This window comes from Ammospiza caudacuta, chromosome Z (genome assembly GCF_027887145.1).
Source record: "Ammospiza caudacuta isolate bAmmCau1 chromosome Z, bAmmCau1.pri, whole genome shotgun sequence".
NCBI classification, from domain to species: Eukaryota; Metazoa; Chordata; class Aves; order Passeriformes; family Passerellidae; genus Ammospiza; species Ammospiza caudacuta.
This window is the reverse complement of record NC_080632.1, coordinates 74,065,476-74,085,881: the sequence shown is the minus strand read 5'-3', so window position 1 is coordinate 74,085,881 and position 20,406 is coordinate 74,065,476.

The window sequence follows — 20,406 nt, the reverse complement described above, 5'->3', positions numbered from 1 at the left end:
CCTGACAGAGTTCAAGAAGCATTTGAACATTCTCAGGCCCAATTCTTGGGATGGGGCTTGTGTGATAGACACAATGATCCTGATAAGTCCCTTTGAACTCAAGAGATTCTGTGGTTCACTGAAGAGATGAGAGACCCGGAGGCAGCTCACTCCAGCAGGGTGATGTGTCAAGGGTGTTGCCACAGGCAGCCATGACATATTTCAGTGACACAGGAATCTTCCTTTGGTGAGGGGAGCAGTAACAGTGGTGGGTAACATAGGACTGAACAGGAGAAGAAGTTGGGCAGGGAGACCAAGAAAGGACCCCTGGTGGTCGAGGTCACATACAGGCCGCTGATCCAGAGGAGTCTGTTGATGAGGCCTTCTTGGTTTGGCTGCAGGGCACATCATCCTCACCCCCTCTCATCCTGATAGGGGGGTACAGCCACCCAGACATCTGCTGGCAGAGCAATACAGCCAGCTGTAAGCAATCCAGCACACTCTTGGAGTGTGCAAAGGACAACTTTGGGTCTAGGTACTGGCCAGACCAACCGAGGAGAAGCGTGGCCGGGCCTGGTGCTCACTAATGCGGATGAGCTCATTTTAGGGGTTAAGTCTGCACGCAGCCTGGGCTGTGGTGACCATGCCCTGGTGAAATGTGTGATCTCATGGAGCATGGGCCTGGCAAGGAGAATGGTCAGGACTCTGAAGGTTAGAAGAGAAAACTTCAACCTGTTTAAGGAGTTGGTGAATGAGATGCCTTGGGAAACTGTCCTTAAGGACACAGGGGCTGACCCGAGCTGGCAGCACTCTCAGGCCATTTTTCTTAGAGCACAAGAGCTCACCATCATGGTGTGTAGAAAATCTTACCAGGCAGGCAAGAAAATTGCATGGCTGAGCAAAGATCTGCTCCTCAAATTGAGAAAAAAGAAGAAAATGCACAGTGGAGGAGAGACAGGTGACTTGGGAATAGTACTGGGATATGGTTCGGGTGTATAGGGACAGCATGAGGAAAGCCAAGGCACACATGGAACTGGGCTCGGCAAGACATATGAAGAACAACAAGAAGGAATTCTATTAAGGATATAGGTAAGAATGGAAAGGCCAAGGAAATAATGGTCCCTTATAAGTGAGAATGGGGAACTAGTAACAACAGATACAGAGAAAGCTGACTTACTCAATGAGTTCCTCCTCTCAGTATTTGCTGGCTTGTAGTCAGCTTACCACACTTCTCAAGTTCTTGAACTTTAGATGGGAGCTGGGGAACTGAATCTGTGAGCAGAGAGCAGGTTTTGTACCACTTGATGAAACTAAACAACCACGAGTCTATGGAATCTGACAACATGCATCCCAGGGAAATCCCATTCTTGAGGGGAGCTGAGTGCTGCTGTTGGCAAACATTTGTATTTGAAATCTTGGCAAACATTGTATTTGAAAAGTGATGGCAGTGACACCAAGTACCTGGCAATGAGAAAAAGGGAAACATTGCTCCATTTTTAAGAAGGGAAGTAAGGAACGTGTGGGGAATTACAAACCTCTCAGTCTGATCTCTGTGCCTGGTAATTTAATGTTGCAGATCCTCCTGGAAGCACTGTTAAATCACATACAAGAAAGGTGATCAAGGAGGTGATCTGAGACAAAACAGCATGGCCTTACAAAGGGCAGGTCATGCCTGACCACTCTGCTGACCTTCTATGATGGAGCGACTGCAAGAGTCAACAGCTCCCAACCTGTACAATTTGATGCACATCAGTGCAGTGAGTGAGCCAGTAGACAACTTGGTCCTGATCTGAATTCCTAACTCGTCTGCACTGTGGCAGTCCTAGTCACAGAGTGTATAGAGTAGAAGAAAACTGTAGTTCAATACAAAAATTGAATACAGTTTGTCTTGGCCCAGTAATTAATTTTTTTATCACCTCTGTCTTACTTGAAAGTAAAAGTATTCACCATTGTTTTTAAGTTATTTTGGTAGTCTTTGGATGTCAGCTGGGGTCTGTAGCCTGTACTGCCATTAGGGATATTAAAGGTGAGGCTCTACAAAGAGCATACCATGCATCACTCTGCTGTGATACAGAAGAATAGTTGTAAATCCATTTCCGTTTTCACTGCCATCTTGTGAGAAAACTGGTAAGGAGAAGATATTCTGGGTGACATCTGAAGTAAAGTATAAAAAATGGGTGGTGTGAAAGGACAAGATGCTTTCCAGTAAGACATTGGTGTTGCTGGCACCAGAGCAGAAAGGATTTCTCTCCTTTTATTTTCAGCTGGTCATAATATGGAAATGCAATATAATGAGAAATATCATGGCCATAGGAAATATTCAGTATAAGCTCTTATAGGTAAGTGTAAGATAGAAGAGGATGAGAAAAGCCGCAGGCAAACTTCCAGCCTGTTACCCTCATATCCTTCAGCATCATTGCAAGGTTCTCTTTAGATTTTCCAGAGCATTTTGTAGCAGACATTAGATTCCTGAGCCCAGATTTGATGGCTGGAATTAACTTTATTTTTGGAATTATTAGTAGAACCAAATTTGGCATAAAGTAGTATAATTTGTGACCCTAGTAGCAGGACATACAGTAGTACCCTTCCTGGTAGGGTGTGCTACCTTTCCCTATGTTGCTCAGAGGTGTAGGATGTCCGCCGGAATCTATGAGATCGTCTGCTTGTTGCCTGGGATTCCCTGGAGGGATCCCATTGTGCCCGCTGACGGTGCTCACTCCTCCCCAGGCCCACTGAGACATCCTGTTCATGCCTTGCAGCTCGGTTCCAACCATGAGGAGTTTCAGAAGCCACGTCCCGAGCCCTGCTACGCTGCCATCTCCTGCTGCTTGAGGGGTCAAAACTCTGGCTCTGCTGACCCCTGCTGCGGCCATCAGGGTTCCACCTCCGGGACCTGCTTCGGTCCCTTTCCCAGTCTGTGGCACGGCTATTGCCACGCTCTCTGCTGGGAGATCTGTGGTGCCCGTGGTCTGCAGAATGATGCCTCCTCCTGTCTGCAGAGTGGCGACGATATCTCCTTCCTCGATTATATCTGGTGGAGCTGGTGTAGTGCCCTATCGAGTACACCTCATAGCTATTGTCTCCCACTTTGCGTAGGAGGTATCTGAAAGGCTCCCGGCAAATAGGACAAACAGGTCTATTGCGGGACCATTCCAGTATGCAAGGAAAGCAGAAAGCATGGCTGCACCAGCTCACTGAGACTGGGTTGTTAATGATGTCCAGGCAGATTGGGCACATTTGATTCTCGGAGTTATGTGGAGACTCAGCCTGGAGCTCCTGGTTGTCGCTGGCAAGAGAGGAAGAGGTGCCGTCTTCTGCCAAGCCCTTCTCCATCGCCACCTGGCAATGCAAACCAAAGAGACACAAGGCTCCTGGCCTGCCCTGAAGACACAATCCAGAGATGCAGTCTGCAGACAGCAGCCAAGCTGTCCACACCAAGCACTGAAGAGCTAGCTGTCCTTTCTACCTTGAGGCTGTGCTTGAGCTGCCACAAGGGCCAGGGACTATCCTGAGGCAGACAAGTGACACCAGAAGTGTCTCTGCGTGTGGCAGCTCTCAGGGCAGGGCAGTGACTGACCTCTCTGGCATGTGCAAGCAGGAATTGTGAAGGTGTGTAAGAGCAGTTTCTGGCCTCTCAGCAACAGCAGCTGAAGCCTGGGAATGTGGCAGGTTGGGACCAGCTCCCCAGGTCCTGCTGCTGTTACTGCACAGGAAATCCTTTCTATGCCTTCAGAAGGCAGCCAATAGGATGGGGGTCCATCCTTCCCCCCCACCTGCCAATGTCTGTCCTCTTTGGAGGAGGGCAGGCATTCTGGCCCTTCAGGGCTGCTGCACACTACAAAAGGGATTGATGTCACACATGTCACAATGACTCTGATGACCCACAGGGCTTTCAGGAACTACACACAGAAGACACAAGCTCTGACCTCAGGGAACAAAAGTTTCCCAAGTATTTTGTCTCACTAGTCTGCCTTGCTAACAAGGAGTTTCCTCTTTCTGTATTTTTTTATAAAGTCACAGGTTTTACCATTCATACCCAGCACTATGTTTTGGTTTAGGAATAAACCAGCTTAAGGTGTTTTTTCTAGCTTCTACCTACACTATCTCGTTATCCTCTTAACCTTGGACACCCTTACGTAGGTCTCTAGATTTTTGGGTCTGTTTTTTGATGGAGGAGAGATTCTATGCTCCAAGCTTGATGGTTGGAATTGACTTTATTTTAGGAATTGTTAGTAGGACCAGTTTTGGTGCAAAGTGGTATAATTTGTGACACAAGTAGCAGGACATACAGTAGTACCCTTTGTGGTAGGGTGTGCTACCTTTTCCTGTCCCACTCAGGGCTGTGGGATGTCCATCAGGATTGATGGGATTGACTCCTTGTTGCCTGGGGTTCACTGGAGGAAACCGATTGTGACGGCTGATTGGGCTCACTCCTCCCTGAGGAGCGGGGGACATCCTGTTCAGGCCTTGCAGGTTGTCCCTCATTTTGATCCCTCTGCCTTTGCTCTTCTCTTCGAATTTGTCGCCAAATATGGTGGGCCCTCCTCCGAGATCGTCTGCTTGTTGCCAGGGATGCCCTGAAGGGATCCCATTGTTCCTGCTGACGGTGCTCACTCCTCCCCAAGCGCACTGAGACATCCTGTTCATGCCTTGCAGCTCGGTTCCAACCATGAGGAGTTTCAGAAGCCATGTCCCGAGCCCTGCTACGCTGCCATCTCCTGCTGCTTGAGGGGTCAAAACTCTGGCTCTGCTGACCCCTGCTGCGGCCATCAGGGTTCCACCTCCGGGACCTGCTTCGGTCCCTTTCCCAGTCTATGGCACGGCTATTGCCACGCTCTCTGCTGGGAGATCTGCGGCGCCTATGGCCTGCGGAATGACGCCTCCTCCAGTATCTCCTTCCTTGATTACGTCTGATGGAGCTGGCGTAGTACACATCATAGAAATTGTCTCCCACCTTGCGGAAGAGGTATCGGAAGGGCTCCTGGCAGACTGGGCAAATAGATCTGATGCGGCACCATTCCAGTATGCAAGAAAAGCAGAAAGCATGTCTACACCAGCTCACGGAGGTTTCATCCTCAATGGTGTCCAGGCAGATTGGGCAAATAAAAGCTCTTCGAGGGATAGGCAGGAGCTCCTGGTTGTTGCTGGTAGTAGAGGAAGAGGAGTCACCTTCTGAGACACCCTCCTCCATCGCCACCTGGCAATGCAAACCAAAGAGACACAAGGCTCCTGGCCTGCCCTGAAGACACAATCCAGAGATGCAGTCTGCAGACAGCAGCCAAGCTGTCCACATCAAGCACTGAAGAGCTAGCTGTCCTTTCTACCTTGAGGCTGTGCTTGAGCTGCCACAAGGGCCAGGGACTATCCTGAGGCAGACAAGTGACACCAGAAGTGTCTCTGCGTGTGGCAGCTCTCAGGGCAGGGCAGTGACTGACCTCTCTGGCATGTGCAAGCAGGAATTGTGAAGGTGTGTAAGAGCAGTTTCTGGCCTCTCAGCAACAGCAGCTGAAGCCTGGGAATGTAGCAGGTTGGACCAGCTCCCCAGATCCTGCCCTTATTGCTGCATAACAAATCCCCTCTCACATATGGATTTCCCCAGTGGAGGAGGGCAGGCATTCTGGCCCTTCAGGGCTGCTGCACACTGCAAAAGGGATTGATGTCACACATGTCACAATGACCTTCTGGTGACACCACAGGGCTTTCAGGAACTAATGCACAGAACTCACAAGCTCTGGCCTCAGGTAACTAAAAGTTCCCAGCTTCAGTAGGCTGCCTTGCTATCAAGCAATATCCTCTTTCTGTGTTTTTTATATATAGTCCAGTTTTTAGCATTCATACCCAGCACTATGCTTTGTTAGAAATAAATCATGTTGAGGCATTTCTTACTCTGCTGGCTTTGCAGGTCTGACTCAACTCCTCATGCTCAGCACTGAGGAGGCCACACCTGGAGTACTGTGTCCATTGTGAGACTCACCCTCATGAGAGTGGGGTGGATATACAGGAGAGCACTAGAGAAATTGCTCAAGAATAATGAAGGAACTAGAGCATCTCCCCCATTAGGAAGTGCTGAAAGTGCTGCCTACAAACTCTTCAACCTGAAGAAGACTCTGAATGGGGTAATTTTTCAAGGTATATCCATACCTGATGGAAAGGTGCAGAGAAGACTGAGCCAGGCTCTTTTAAGGAATGCCCAGTGACAATGGGCACAAAGCAAAACACTGCAAAGCAAAAATCTTCCCTCTGAACATCAGGAAACCTTTTTTTTGCTGTCACAGTGACTGAGCAGTGACAGATCTAGCCCAGGGTGCTCATGGGATCTCCTTCCTTAGAGAAACTCAGAAGCTGTGTGACTGTGGTCTCTGGCCTTCATCTTTCAGTGGCTCTGCTTGAGCAGGGGAGCTTGGACCAGTTGACATCTGGTGGTCCTTTTTCACTTCAGTCATACTGAGGTGATTCTGTGAGTCAAAGCACACTTGTGCAAGCTAAGAAAGCCTGTTGAGGTTGCCTGATGTGGGAAGATTTCAATGCTTCTTTATGCTCATGAAGAGTCAGGTTTGCCTCGTAAAAGTCAATCATTCATGAATCTGCAACTTTTTTACCTCCAGGGGCTTTATTAGTGACTGCACAGAAAACTAACAAGCAGATTGAAAGCATGAGGGCTGTAAAGGGTTAAAGGCATTGGTATGTTTTCATAGTGTGCATTGCACATGACCATAGTTTTCCCAGGTGCTTGTCAAGTCACAGTTTACAATTAACTCGCTGCGTGTCAGCGCTGTGAAAGAAAGTGGACAACTTGATCCTGATGTGAATTACTTGATGGCAGCATCCTAGTCATTCTGCTCTGTGACAGTCCTAGTCATAGAGTGACACAAAGAGAGTATAGAGTCAAGGACAACTGTAGTTCAGTACAAAATTTGAATATAGTTTGTATTCAATCAAAGTTTGGATCACCTTTATCTTTTGACAAAGCTCCTCTTCATACCAGTCTTACTGAAAAGTAAAAATTTTCAAAACTTGCAGTAGAACTGTTGAAACCTTATCTCCCCACACTTCCAAACTGAGCCCCATGTGATCAAAGATATAGACCAACAAAATCTGCTATTTAGGCCTTCATGGACACTCAAACAAGTGGAATTATTAGCACAGAATCTGCAATTAAACCTGCCTACTCATCATTCCTGAGCACATCTTACACAGGATGATTTTCATTGTTCTGTGTACTGACCTCTCCAAAATGATCAAGGAGAGATGTGACTGGTATCCTGGGGACAGCATTAGGACTATTATAGAGCATGAATGCTGAAGTCCTAGTAAACAAAATAAACTCAGTATCAAGTGTTTTATACCAATTGAAACCAATTGCTCTTATCAGGTATATTGCCTCAATGGGAAAGGATTGATGGAAAGGATTGCCAGCTTATTTAATGACTATTCTAGGTACCACCTGTACCAATACCTATTAGTTGTATCCAAACTCAGTTGTGGATACAACTTCCTACAGCATCAATTAAAAGGGAAGGCAAGGTACCTTGCCCACCAAAATTCATAAAATCATCTGGGATGATGCAAATAAATTTCAAAGAGAATTTCCCTTTTAGTGGTATCTAGTTAACTTCATCTATGACCCTTCTAGCTAGTAAAGATTTTATTCTAATACGCAGTGCTTCAGCATATATCACATAATCATTGTAGTGGGGTTAAATAATTGTGGAATTATTACCTATCTGTTATTGCACAGAGTATAGGTCCAGCAAAATGGGAAACAAAAAACAAACCGTTCATGTTGATGCATGCATTGCAAGGGAACAACAAGGACTTATTGGTGGAAGTAACACCATTAAAGCCCATCAAGGCATTTGTCTTGACACTGAACAAAATGTTTGTCAGTTTGAAGTCAATCCTGATGAAATCCTTGGAACTGTGCTTATAAACATTGGAAAGGGATGTGTTTGTATGAGAATTATGAGAATTATTCCTGATTCCATATTGAGAGACAACATCTCTACAGAAATAAGCAAACATCTGCTTTCATAATTTTACTTAAATTGATGATTCTGTCACAACCCACAAATTGCTACACATCCTGTCAAGATTTGTTGCCCATCCTCATTGGAATGAACCTTGCACTGGTAAAAAAACTACTACAGCACAACAACGTGTATTGGCTACTGGAACGCACCTGAAGCAATGGACAATGGACACAGAACTTAATCATCCTTCATTCTGGTTTAGAAGAGGTACACCATATCTTGGAAAGAGTGAAGAAAGATGGATAACATCACAAGTGGGTCATTTTGTTCAGCCAGTCACCACTGTCTTAGGTTGCAAGGTGTGGCCGGGGGTGTGCATCCTATTGCCATCTGTTAGAGGTGGGGCAGTTGTTCTCTGTTAATTGGGCCACCTGATAAAACCAGGTGGGGCAGTTTTCTTTATCTCTTCCACAAAAAATCCTCCCTTCAGGGAGATATCTTCTGTTCATGGGCCATTGAGTCTCACTGGATGACTGAGGAAATTACATCATCCCATTGGGAAATGCTCTGCCCAGGGGGAGGAGCCAAGCATTCCCACCTGGATATAATCTGAGCCTTGGAACACCACAGGCAGCCTTTTCCCACTGGATTCCCAGAGGAAGACCAGGCCCATCTACACCACCACTGGACCTTCAGAGGAAAACTACACCCTTCTACTGGATCAGTGCTTCAACAGAACCTTCAACAGCTGCCACTCCAGGAAGATTGCAGCCGCCATTTAATGTTGTTTTATTGCTGCTTTTTTATTATTTATTTCCTAATAAAGAACTGTTATTCCCACTCCCATATCTTTGTCTGAGAGCCCCTTAATTTCAAAATTACAGTAATTTGGAGGAGGGGGTTTACATTTTCCATTTCAAGAGAGGCTCCTGCCTTCTTTAGCAGACACCTGTCTTTTCAAACCAAGACAACCACCAACAGCAGGAATTCTTAATCTAATGTTGCACACTATCAATAATTTTGTGGTTTTCTGACATGTTAAGCTTATTGTTAAATATTGTTATGTATGTTAGAGTGTGCCTACTAGCACTATTGCATGCATCTCCTCATATAATATTGTTCTAACACGTTCCATAAGGTCTTAAAAAAATTAAATCTGGTAACCTGATCAAAATTTTCCTTCAGTTTATAATTGAAGTTTAATATATCTCTGTTTACAACTACAGAGGCAAGAGGGTGACTGCACCATCATTCACCAAAGCAAGAAAGAAATTGACTTTATTAATGGATTGTGCTGGTGCTGGGGAGAAACAGAGTGACAGACAAATCCCTTCTAGCCTTCCTTGTCTTCCCAGGTACACTAAAACAATTGGTATAAGTCTCTGAAACTTGAGGGGCAGGCAAATGATACAGTAGACAAAGATCCATCCAGGGGGACTAGTCAGTGAACCCCATTCATTACAACTGTTTCAAGTTCAATTTTTGCCAAAGTCAAGTTTTGAGTAGCAAAAGCTGGTTTTTCATTCCTTTGAAACTCCATAAACATTAGGGTGAGCAGCAGGCACTGCTTTGCAATTTTAAAAGCCTTCCAAACAAAGTTTATGGAGTTTTTATGCCCCAAATCCAGATTGTGTCTAATTATTTTCCTCTATTACAAAACCTGTTCAAATTCTATGCTTCCAGTAATCACCTCCAGAAGAATGAAAATTCTGTATTTTTCCCCAGGAAAACTGTTACGGATTGCATTACATAGTTTCCTTTTTTCCTTTTGTTAAATTAAAGCGATATTTTAAATATCCTGAATATAAATTTCTCTTTCTTCACTTACTATTAGGTTTGAAGAAAAAAAAAGAGATGGTCTTATTTCCTTAGCAACAGAGTCAGGTGTGATTTATGCCACTGTGTGTTCCTGCAGCTGTCTCCAAGCAACAAAACAAACTGCAATGCCAACTCTTGTAAGCACAATGTATGGAGGGGACTGAGGGAAAACTTTGGAGCCTGTATACGCATCCCTGGCATCAAACAGGAGGCAAGACTGAACAGACATGTAGTTTTCCTAGAAAAAGGAATCAATCCAATATTCTGAACATATCAGTTCAGCCTGACAAATGCCCAGTATGCAAAGAGTAACCTATTTTAAACCAGTCTGTGTTTAGGAGACAGATGTAGATGTGTCTTAACACTTTACCAAGGTTTTGACTTAGTTTATGAAAGTGGTACCACTGTGTTTGTTGTCTCTGAGCTCAGAGGAGGCTTCTCAGAGTCTCTGCACAGCAAGAGCTCTTGTGAAAAACAGAGTAATTGCATGGGAAAAAATCAGTAATAATTCACTGTTAAAGTAGTTGCCAAAATTTGCCAAACTTAATTTGCCATTTCAAAGCTGTTTCCTCTTTGAAGTCAAGAGGCTTGCATCTACAATTGTATAATGTTGGCAAACACTGTGTCTCTAAATAGCAACTTTAAAGCTGGTGAGGCTTGCCAAATGCAATCATGACAGATAACACTATTTCCCTGAAAAAAAATTACAGTTTTCGTTAAGGTAAAATTTGCTTTAGAATCTGAGGTTTTATGAGCAAAAGCTGCAGTTTGTGCATCAGTCTCCACAAGTCAATACCTTTTAGATGCTTGTCAGGTGCAGAGCTAGGACCTGAACATGAAAGCAAGAATGCAAGCAACCCTCCCTTGTGTAAATACTTCATCCCCACTGCTATCTTACTCATACTGGAAATCCACAAAACCTCTGAAATCCAGGGATTTGCCCAGTGATGGAGTCAGTGCACCCATGTTTCACACCTCTGAGCACATTCTGTCCATGCCAGCCCGAATGCAGAAGAAGAGTAGGCATCACCCCTCCCTGGAGTTTCTCTGCCATGTCAGTGTGAACTTAGTGTGTTCTTTCAGCCTTTGAGAAATGGAAAATACCCACAGACCAGGGCCTTCCACTCATTGTTGGTTGCAACACCTGATCCATGGCTTGCAATACCAGCATGCAGAGGGGAAAGGATTTGTAAAGACCACTAGACCACCCCTCATTTTTAGGGGCCAGCTTCAAAATGGCACAAAGATCTCTTAAGAACCAGATTGCTGAGGCCAGGTATGTATCACTGCTTCTGGCGGTGCTGGTCAGGGTTCATCCCAGCCTGGTAACCAATTAACTGCAGTTTCTGTCCTTCCCAGGCAGAAATCAATTTACCATCATCCTTCAAACTTTCAAGTTTTCAGTTCCTGGGCATCTACCTAAGCAGTTGTGCTCTGAAACCAACCTGCCTAATTGCACATTAGGCAATAGCCACCTTGCCTTATATTTGTGAAAATTGCTTGGGGTTTTTTGTTTTTTTTTTTCAATAGGTTTGTGCTAAATGGTTTTTTCCTCCTTTTTCTCTTCTTTTTCTTTTGGTTTGGTTTGGTTTGGTTTGGGGGTTTTTTGATTTTTTTTGTTTTGGTTTGGTCATTTTTTGGTGTGGTTTTCTTTGGTTTTGTTTGTGTTTATTTTTTTTTTAACTTGTCTTTGGGCCTCGTCCTTTAGGAAGAGGAACAGCAGTCTTACAACAGAACATTTAGAGCATTTCCTACTTTTTAGACCATTCCCCTTTACTTCAAATATTTGTCCTGAATTTAAATGTCATGTTTCTGCAGACTTTCTCTAGAAGAGCTCTCACTGAAACATTTTTATGATACTCTACCAAAATTTTCATCATCTGGCAGCTGTTCCTTAATTTAAAAAGAGCATAAAGCTGTAATGCATAATGTTGATTTTTTTTTTAATAACATTTTGACCTGAAGTGATAGATTGTATATCACCCTGGATTTATGCTGAATATTGGATGAAAAAAACATTACGGATTTGCTAGCAGTCTGCACATACACACTCCCATTGACACTGTTTCTGTAGATCAGATCTCACTGCAAGTTTCAATATTTAAAAAGAAAATATACTACATCTTTGAGACATGATGCGCTACCGAAATCAGGCTTGTTCTCCCATTCCCTTTTTTTTACCCAGTGTAATCAAACATAGAATTTTACAGGAAGAAGCAATCCCTAGGAGCTTCAAGAAATGCTACTTGGCCCTATCTCTAAAAAACTAATAAACATGAATCTAATTTCTTTTGTGAGCTACAAAAATTTTAATCATATGATTCCTATCACCAAATCTATGGAACTACCTCCATATCTGGTGCTGTCAGAAAGCTCAAATAACTTTTTCTTTAATTTGATATGGAAATTCTGATTCTGCTTTATAGCATACACCTGTCTCCTACTCTCTGTGGTGAGGCAGGCTGCTTCCCATTGTAAAATGGCACAAGGTGAAAGGATTGAGAAGCCAATTCTCTCTAAAACACAAGGAAATGCTACCTGGGTCTCCCAAATGGTCCTCAAAGTGTCTTTAGGTCCTTCAGTTCAAAATTGTGAATGCCCTTCTTGAATGTATAAATACATGGATATGAATAAGGTTTTTTAGTATAAAACTTCTCTGAAAGGAAAACCAGACCTGTAGGAAATGCAAACCCATTTCAAATGTTTTAATACTTACCTGCTTATTATTTGTATATGTATTTTTAAAAAAAATTATATACTTTTGAAGTGTTAAAGTATCAAAATGGAAATAAAACTCTCTTTTTTGCTTTCTCTGAATTGCAGTTTTATACTTAAAAGAATTTTAGAAGTGCCTCAAGATACCTGATTTTTAGTTTGGATGGTTGGGGCTTTTTTTGCTTTGATAATCCCTCCTGCAGGTGTATTTAAAGGATGACTTAGAAGTGTCAAAAATTTTATTATTCATCAGCAGGCTGTCCTTTTCATTAGTTATTATGTCTCATCTGCACTTGTTTGCTTATAGGAAGCTCATTTTAAATGGCATATCTTTGTAATTGTTCATTATTTAAATTAAAATAAGTATCCTACAATTGTTAGAGCTAAGTTTTTATCTTAATCTTTTACCTTTTCATTTGTTCAGAAATAACAATTTCTTCAGTGTCCTAGTGAGGCTTTTCAGTCTGTGCTTAGTGCTTCATATCCAGAAGTCTGACTATGGGATATTAGAAGACTGATTTCTACACTGCCTCATACCAGTCCTTGTAGAACTAATTAAATTTAGAGCTGAAACAGGTTGTCAGCAAGTCTGCATGTTGCAGTTCTCTTAGAAGAGATGGAGATAGTATTTTCCATCAGAATGCTGCAGTATCACCTCAGTTCTAGGAGCAAGTTGGTGCAAAAGAGTCATGACTGAATCTGAGAAACCTGGGAGGAAGATGAGTTTAAAGCAACCCAGACACAGCCACAAGGTCTGTATGGAAATTGTGGCCCACAAGTCTGGACAGCAGCATCAGGGGACCCAAGCACAGCCAGCAACTCCAGACTGGTAGATGCCCACTCTAAAATGCACATTCTTCACATCCCTCTCCACATCCCTCTCCACATCCCTCTCCACATTCCTCTCCTCTCCTCTCCTCTCCTCTCCTCTCCTCTCCTCTCCTCTCCTCTCCTCTCCTCTCCTCTCCTCTCCTCTCCTCTCCTCTCCTCTCCTCTCCTCTCCTCTCCTCTCCTCTCCTCTCCTCTCCTCTCCTCTCCTCTCCTCTCCTCTCCTCTCCTCTCCTCTCCTCTCGCATACTTAAGGTCCACCAGGCACCTCCTATCCGGGAAAATCCACAAAGCTATGATTTGTCATGGGGGGAGAGGTCAAGAGAAGAGCACTGTCATATGTCCCCTCTCTTTGTTGACCTAAAGGATCAGATGGGATGATGGCAGACAAGCACTCCCTCTCGCAGAGTGACTCAGTACCCCCAGGAAAGTAACAGTAAACAGGCCCTGCTTCTGAACCCTTCAGGGCAGCTCAAAATTGGATCCTTTATGTCCCAAAATCTACACTTTTTGCCTTTCCTTCCCTTCCCATTGTCATAGACCATGAAAAGGCATCTGTGAAATGTCTGTGCTTGATATTTCTGAGATGAGTTTCCAGCTCTTGTAGCAGCATTAAGTGTGTATATGGCAGTTTGGAGGAGAGAGGGGGGAGAAGATTTGGGACTGGTTTGGTTTGGTTTTTTCTTTTTTTTTAACTTCTATTGAACTGTGCTGTAGATTTGCAAATTTCTCTCAATGACAGACACATTCTTTCCTGAACATTTTTCTCCAGTATATGTAACTTGAAAAAGTGCATAATGAAATGGTCTTCTGTGCCTGCACCATAAACACACGTTAGCCCTAGAGGTACCAATTCCCAGCTGATACACAAAACCCATCTTCAAGCTCTTGCTTCTTTACTCACTGTCTAAAAGAGTAATTTCTCATTCCCTGATGAAGCTTTAACCAGTAAAGGATCACAATGGCTCCATTTAAAATTTCCCTAAACAGCAATAAAACATTATTAATCCCTGCTCCCTCTCTCGTCCCAGATCAACTAACAGCCATCATAAACACAGCAAACTGGGCTATTTGTCTATGCTTCAGCTCATGTAGGAATAATTTTCTGTTTGATTCTTCAATCAGATCTGCAGACTTTCCATCAGCTGCCTCCTTTATTCTCAGCACACACAAGACAGTAAAATTGTCATCTTTTAAAAGCAAATATTGTACCTTTCCAGTTACATTTTCATTTAAAAAATAAATCAATAGAGTTTGCAACTGATAACCAGATTGTGATTGCTTTTAAGATTCTGCTATCTTTCCCATGAGATAATCAGCACAACAAAATACATCTATTTATTATGAGGAAAACTCACATATTCAATCAGCCTGTTTTAAAAGGGGCCATAAATGAGATTTAGGATTTTAGACAGCCTGGGTAACTTTCCGTCCTCTCAATTTCCAGTAACTTCCAGTTAAGTCCTTCTTCCCTGAGAAAGGTTTTTAAGAATGTTTTAAGACTTTTATTTATTTATGTACTTACTTGTGGATATGCATGCCCCTACTCATATAATTAAGAAACTTATTTTAGTGTTTCTTTTACAGAAACTAAAAAGAGGTGAGCCACTTTGCTCTCTGCACAGCTTATCTCAAGACATCCCCTCTCTACATTGTCCCTCTCTACAATCTTCACCAGCTGCCTAAACGCAAGCACTGATCCCTGCCTTGAAACACTCCTTCTGCAATCAACCCAAAGGCAGAAGCAAAGATCTCTAAAATAATTACCTCAAAGAGTGTCCTAGCACACTTTGTCTTGCAGCATGGGGCTGTTGTGCTTTCACAATACAGGGGAAATGTTTTCACTCTGGATTTGGAAAGGAAAATGGATGAAAAGGAAGACAGAAGATGCATGCAAATATATTTTGCATAGGTTTCTGTAACACTTTAAAACACCGCTCATTGGGTGTTTCTACTTAAGTCCGAACAGATTCACTGGGGATTTTGTCATTAAAGAAGAGTTGGGTCTCAAGTGCGATATTCTTCATGCTTTAATGCTACAACATTTCATTGAAAGATTCAGGTGTAGACATCCTACCTGTGATTATCTCCTGCTGAGGACCTGAAGAGGCTGAGTGAAGGCATTTGCCATCCTCCCAGCATGTGGCCCATGATTCCCCTCATTTCTTGAACTCTCTGGCAGGGACTAACAACGAGAGTCATGATGCAACAGTGAACTGCCCTACAGCATGGCACAACCCTCAGTGCCAGCAACAAAACTGAGTGCCAAACTCCTCCTTTCACCTGGTAACCTTGCTGGAAAGCCATAGTGCTTTAAATGGATAAAGATAGGAAAAATACAGTGGTAGGAACTCTGATAGGTTTTCTTTCTTTTCCTTTTCTCCCCTATATTGTGTTCTGGTTTTATGACTGCTGATATTACTACGGGCACCTAATCAGAATCAGGCTAATCCCATTGCAATGGGAGCAGTGCTGTAATGTTGGAAAAGGCCAGAAAGGCACCCTTCTGGAAGCAGGAGTTCTCCCCGGATTGAGAGACATCTTTAGTGCCAGAGACCCCAGAGTTAAGCCACTTACATCCAACTCCCCATTTTATGAGTGGAAAAGTTGCCCATTTTTTTAAAAGCTTGCAGAGTTCACAGGTTGGGCTAGTTGCTGCTAGGGTGGAATTCTAACTGTTTGTTATTGTAATCACCTGTCATTTTCGTTAACTACCTGTTGTTGATGGTTAAAAATTCCCCCTTTTGTCGAACGTCACCCTGCTGCTGCCTGGAGGATGGCACCCGGGATGGTGAAGAGGAGGGGAAGCAGCAGCGGCATGGGCGGAACCTGTCAGTTCTTCCCACCCGAGCTGATTTTCAATAAAGGCATTAAAAAGGAGAAAGATCTCCTGCCCTATTTATTTCGCCGCAGATGGAACAACAGCAGTCAGAGTGCACTCTCTGTTAGAAATATTACAAGCTCTGTATGTTAAAGCATTCCTGTGCTGCTCCTTGGCCCAAGTCAGCCCTGCAGTGCTAAAACTCAAAGGCAGGCGAGGGGAGCGCTGCTGGCTCATCCCCTGCATCACTGCTTGGGGGTTGCACCAACTCTGGCCACCTCAAGGTTACAGCTACTTTTACATTCATACTTTCTCAGAACCGGCTTAATCCGAGATGCAGGTTAAACTTTATTCAGTTTTAGAAGTGCTTGTTCCAAGCAGTTTGGTATCATTGTGGGCTCCTTCCTGCAGTGGTTTCCAGCACAGCCGGTGACCCTGCGCTGCTCAGGAGCTGCGCACACCGTCCCAGCGCTGCACGGCTACGGGCGCTGCTCTTGCTGCGCCGCAGCTGGCAGGAGCAGATGCCTCATGTGGGACGTCCTGGGGAAAACAGACACGTACTCAAGCCCCATTCGCACATTTCTTCCCGCAGCTTCCAATGTTTGTTTCTCCTGCGGTGCTCTGATTGCTTAGGAGGGTTAAGTGCGTTTCACTGCTACTTGCCGAAGGCAGAGACACACCCCACCGCGCCGGTGTTATTGTATACAACACTCCATAATGCTCAAATTACACCAGACCGAGTCAAAAGCCTGATCTACATGGTATGTTCAGGATGAATTGATATAAAATACCATACCAACACCACAAAAGAACTATTCATTCGTGTTGTTATGCATTTTAGTCTTGTTCTCTTTTTGTTTTGCTAATGCAAAGTTGACTTACGTTCTGAAGCTATAATTATGTGTGGATTTTCATCTGCTATACGTCTCTCACTTCTCTAGTTCCCTCACTAGATTTTATAATTCTTGATAACAGAAGGACCTATACAATGTCTTCACAAGATTAAATAAGGCCAGTTAACTGTGCTAAGCTAGTTCAATAGCTGCCTGCACAAATGTAAACATCATGTGCCCTCTCTCTAAGAAACTTTGTTTTTTTTTACATCAAAGCAACATTTAAATGGAAATGGGAAATCAGATAAATTACATGTAGAAGAATTTAAGACTAGTTTTGTTTGATAAATTACCTTGAATATGCTGGACACAAAAGAAAAAATAGCTTATAAAATAATATTCCACATTAAAAACTAATTTATTATGAAATACTATGAACTGAACAGATTGCTCCTGGTGACTATGTCTTCCAAAAGCTTAGAAACAATAAATTTCTCTGAGTTCCCCTCCTTGAGCTTGGTGGTGACAGGGTAGGAGATCCATCGTTTCTTGAGGTGTGGATGGTGGGTGTGCCTGTCTAGGGGATGGTACAGTCTGGCTCCACCAGCCAGTCTCCTTCTCAGGGCTCCCTTTTAAAACTTCTTGGCCTTTCTACTTGTCCCCTCAGCTCTGGCACCAGCCTGAGCAGATGGTCCATCTGGTTGCACCTTACACGGCTGGTGTCTCTGCACCTGACAGGCTCTGGCACTTTTTGCTCTTTTGAACAGCGCCAGGCTCTGGCACTCCCTGCACCGAGACCAGAGCCCCGCACACGTTCGTGGGCGCTCGCTCCGTCCTTTCTGATGCACACAGGGGTAATATATGGTAGAAATAATTCATGCTATTAAAGAATGTATGTTATATGAATATTTTAAAATCCAAAAACCTGTCTCTGACCACCCCGGCCCGAGAGCAGATGTGTATTCAGATGCCAACGAATTCCCGGACACAGATAAGATAATGATCTACGCTTTAGTGTAAGAACAGACGCTTCCAGGACGATGATCACCGGTATCTCAAGTCATTGGAAACTGCCTAAGAGCGATCATTACTTTGCCAATTGCATCAGTCAAGATAGCCAGCGACGCCAGAATTGTATTTCTGAATGCATGGCTTCCCCGGAACCCATCAACGCTGACTACACTGACTACGCACCTGGAGCACACCTTTGCCCAGCTCTGCACACTGAAAAGAACAGAGACGAATGTGAAGAGTTATAAAAGAACTCCTTCGCCTCGGGCACAATAAACTGTATAAAACCTCGCAGCAAGAACTGGCATTTGTGAACGAGGGTGATTCTGACGTCGTAGGTCAGGTCCAGGTTCACCCAGCGCCGATCCCGGGCTCGACGCTGCCTCTTTGGTTGTGGTGGTTTTGGAGACCATAATTCGGTCGCGCAGAAAGATTAATAAATCTTTTCGAAATTTTTTGATAATTTGGCTCACGATTGATCATTTATAACACACGGGATGTGACCTCTGGAAAATGGACGGATTTGGATTCGTGGAGTTTTGACAAGTCTGAGCTCCTTGAACAGCGCTGGACCACCATCCGAGCTCAGTGCCGGGGCCCTGTGCACCCTCCGGCAGCGGCACCCACGCTGTTCTGCGCCCCACGATGTTTGTGCAGGTCCCTGCACTGTCCCTGCGCGGTCCCTGCGCCGTCAGGGCTCCTCTGGGCCACAGCTCCACCATGTCCCGCTGGGGTGCCCATCTCTGCTCCAGTATCGAGGGCTTGCCAGGTAGGAAAGCTCCGCCTGCTCGGTGCCCTGAGGCACAGGGATGTGACTCACTCCAGCTTCGAGGTCCAGGAGGGACCCCAGGCTGGGCAAAGGCTGCTTTGTAATCTGTTCCTAAGCAAGCACCCGAGGAAATCTTCACACCAGCATTTGGGGATAAGCTTCAAGAGCTTCAAGCTCCTGCATATTTCCCCACTCCTCTTCCTTCTCCTTGTTCCTCTCCTCTCTTCTTTCCTCCACTTTCCCCAAACACTTTTGGGAACTTTGAAGCTGGCAGATCAGCAGGGTAGCTCAAGAAGGTGATGTTTAGTTTAGAGTAATTACAGCATCAGATGTACATTCCCTGTGTGAAAGGGGATGCAGCCTATCACTCAAAATATGTAGCACTGACTTGCACATTTGACATGTAACTTCATGGTGTAGTTTTCTGGCTCTTCCTGTTTTATACTCATTTATGCTCTATTCTGTCCCTTTCACTTCTCTGCTGCTCAAGACCGCAATTCACAAATAGTTCTGCAACATTACCATTTGCTTGCAAAATAATAATGGTTCCAACCTTTCCTCATAAACTCAGATGCAGCTCAGAATTCAATGAAGGTGTCATCAGAATAAGTAAAATCAGAATTGCTATGCATGGATCTTAAAAGCAATTATTGAAGTCCCTTCATCTGAAGGAAGTAATTTCTCTAAAGGTTATTTAGCAGTCATTGTCCAAATACAGGAACTCACAGCATTTCTCATGCCTTTTATTACAGTGGTTTATCCCCTGTCAAGGGGGATAAAATCTTAAGAACAAAATAGCACTATAGCATCTTATGATTTGATTTTTAACTCTGCTAGCATCTCTGTGTTTGCTTATGCATAAATAACAAAATTGTTCTCTGCAGTTTCATGTGGGAACCCCCGCTGGCACCTTATGTTTCTCAAGCTGTAGGAAAAAATTGTGACCTTCTTGTCCTCAACCATACAACCAAGGGAGCTGCAGCTAAGACCTTTATTGGTCTTAAAGAATCCTTAACGCTTCAAAGCTAGGCAGTGTAGGTCCAGAAGACCAAACAACCCTTTCAAAACCCAACAGATTTAAATGTCAGAATAAAGTCACTTCAAGTTCCTGGTGATATTCAAAAATTTCCACAAGACTGGATGAAAACTATCCTCTTCTCTGACATGCCCCAGTACTTGTAGTCATGTACAGTCCAGACCAGAGGCTTCTAGAAAAAAAGAAAAGTCGAAACAATTTTCAATGTGGCTGGAGAAATTATGTGGTTACCAGGCTGTTGGTAAGCCAAGTGCCAAGAAGCATGGCTGTGAGGAAATAAAACTCAGTGAACAACTCAGGGCACTACCTTATGGGCATCCTTTCCTCTTGATGGCTCAAGAATAGCATAGTGTATGCAGTCTCTTTGGAGGAGGAAAGTACAAATGCTGACTCTTACTTGAGCTCCAGGAACTAGAGAATATTATGAAGACTTCCAGAAAAACACCCCTAGTGATGGTCCACTCTGGGATCGATACAATATCAAACCAAACTGCACAGATGGGAGAAAAAACTTGGCTCCGTGTTTTCTGTCCCCAAGAGCAAGACAGCAACATGATAGAAATAATGGAGACACATCATTAGTCATATTAATAGAGTGAAATGGGTCTTCCCAGAGTCCCAACAGA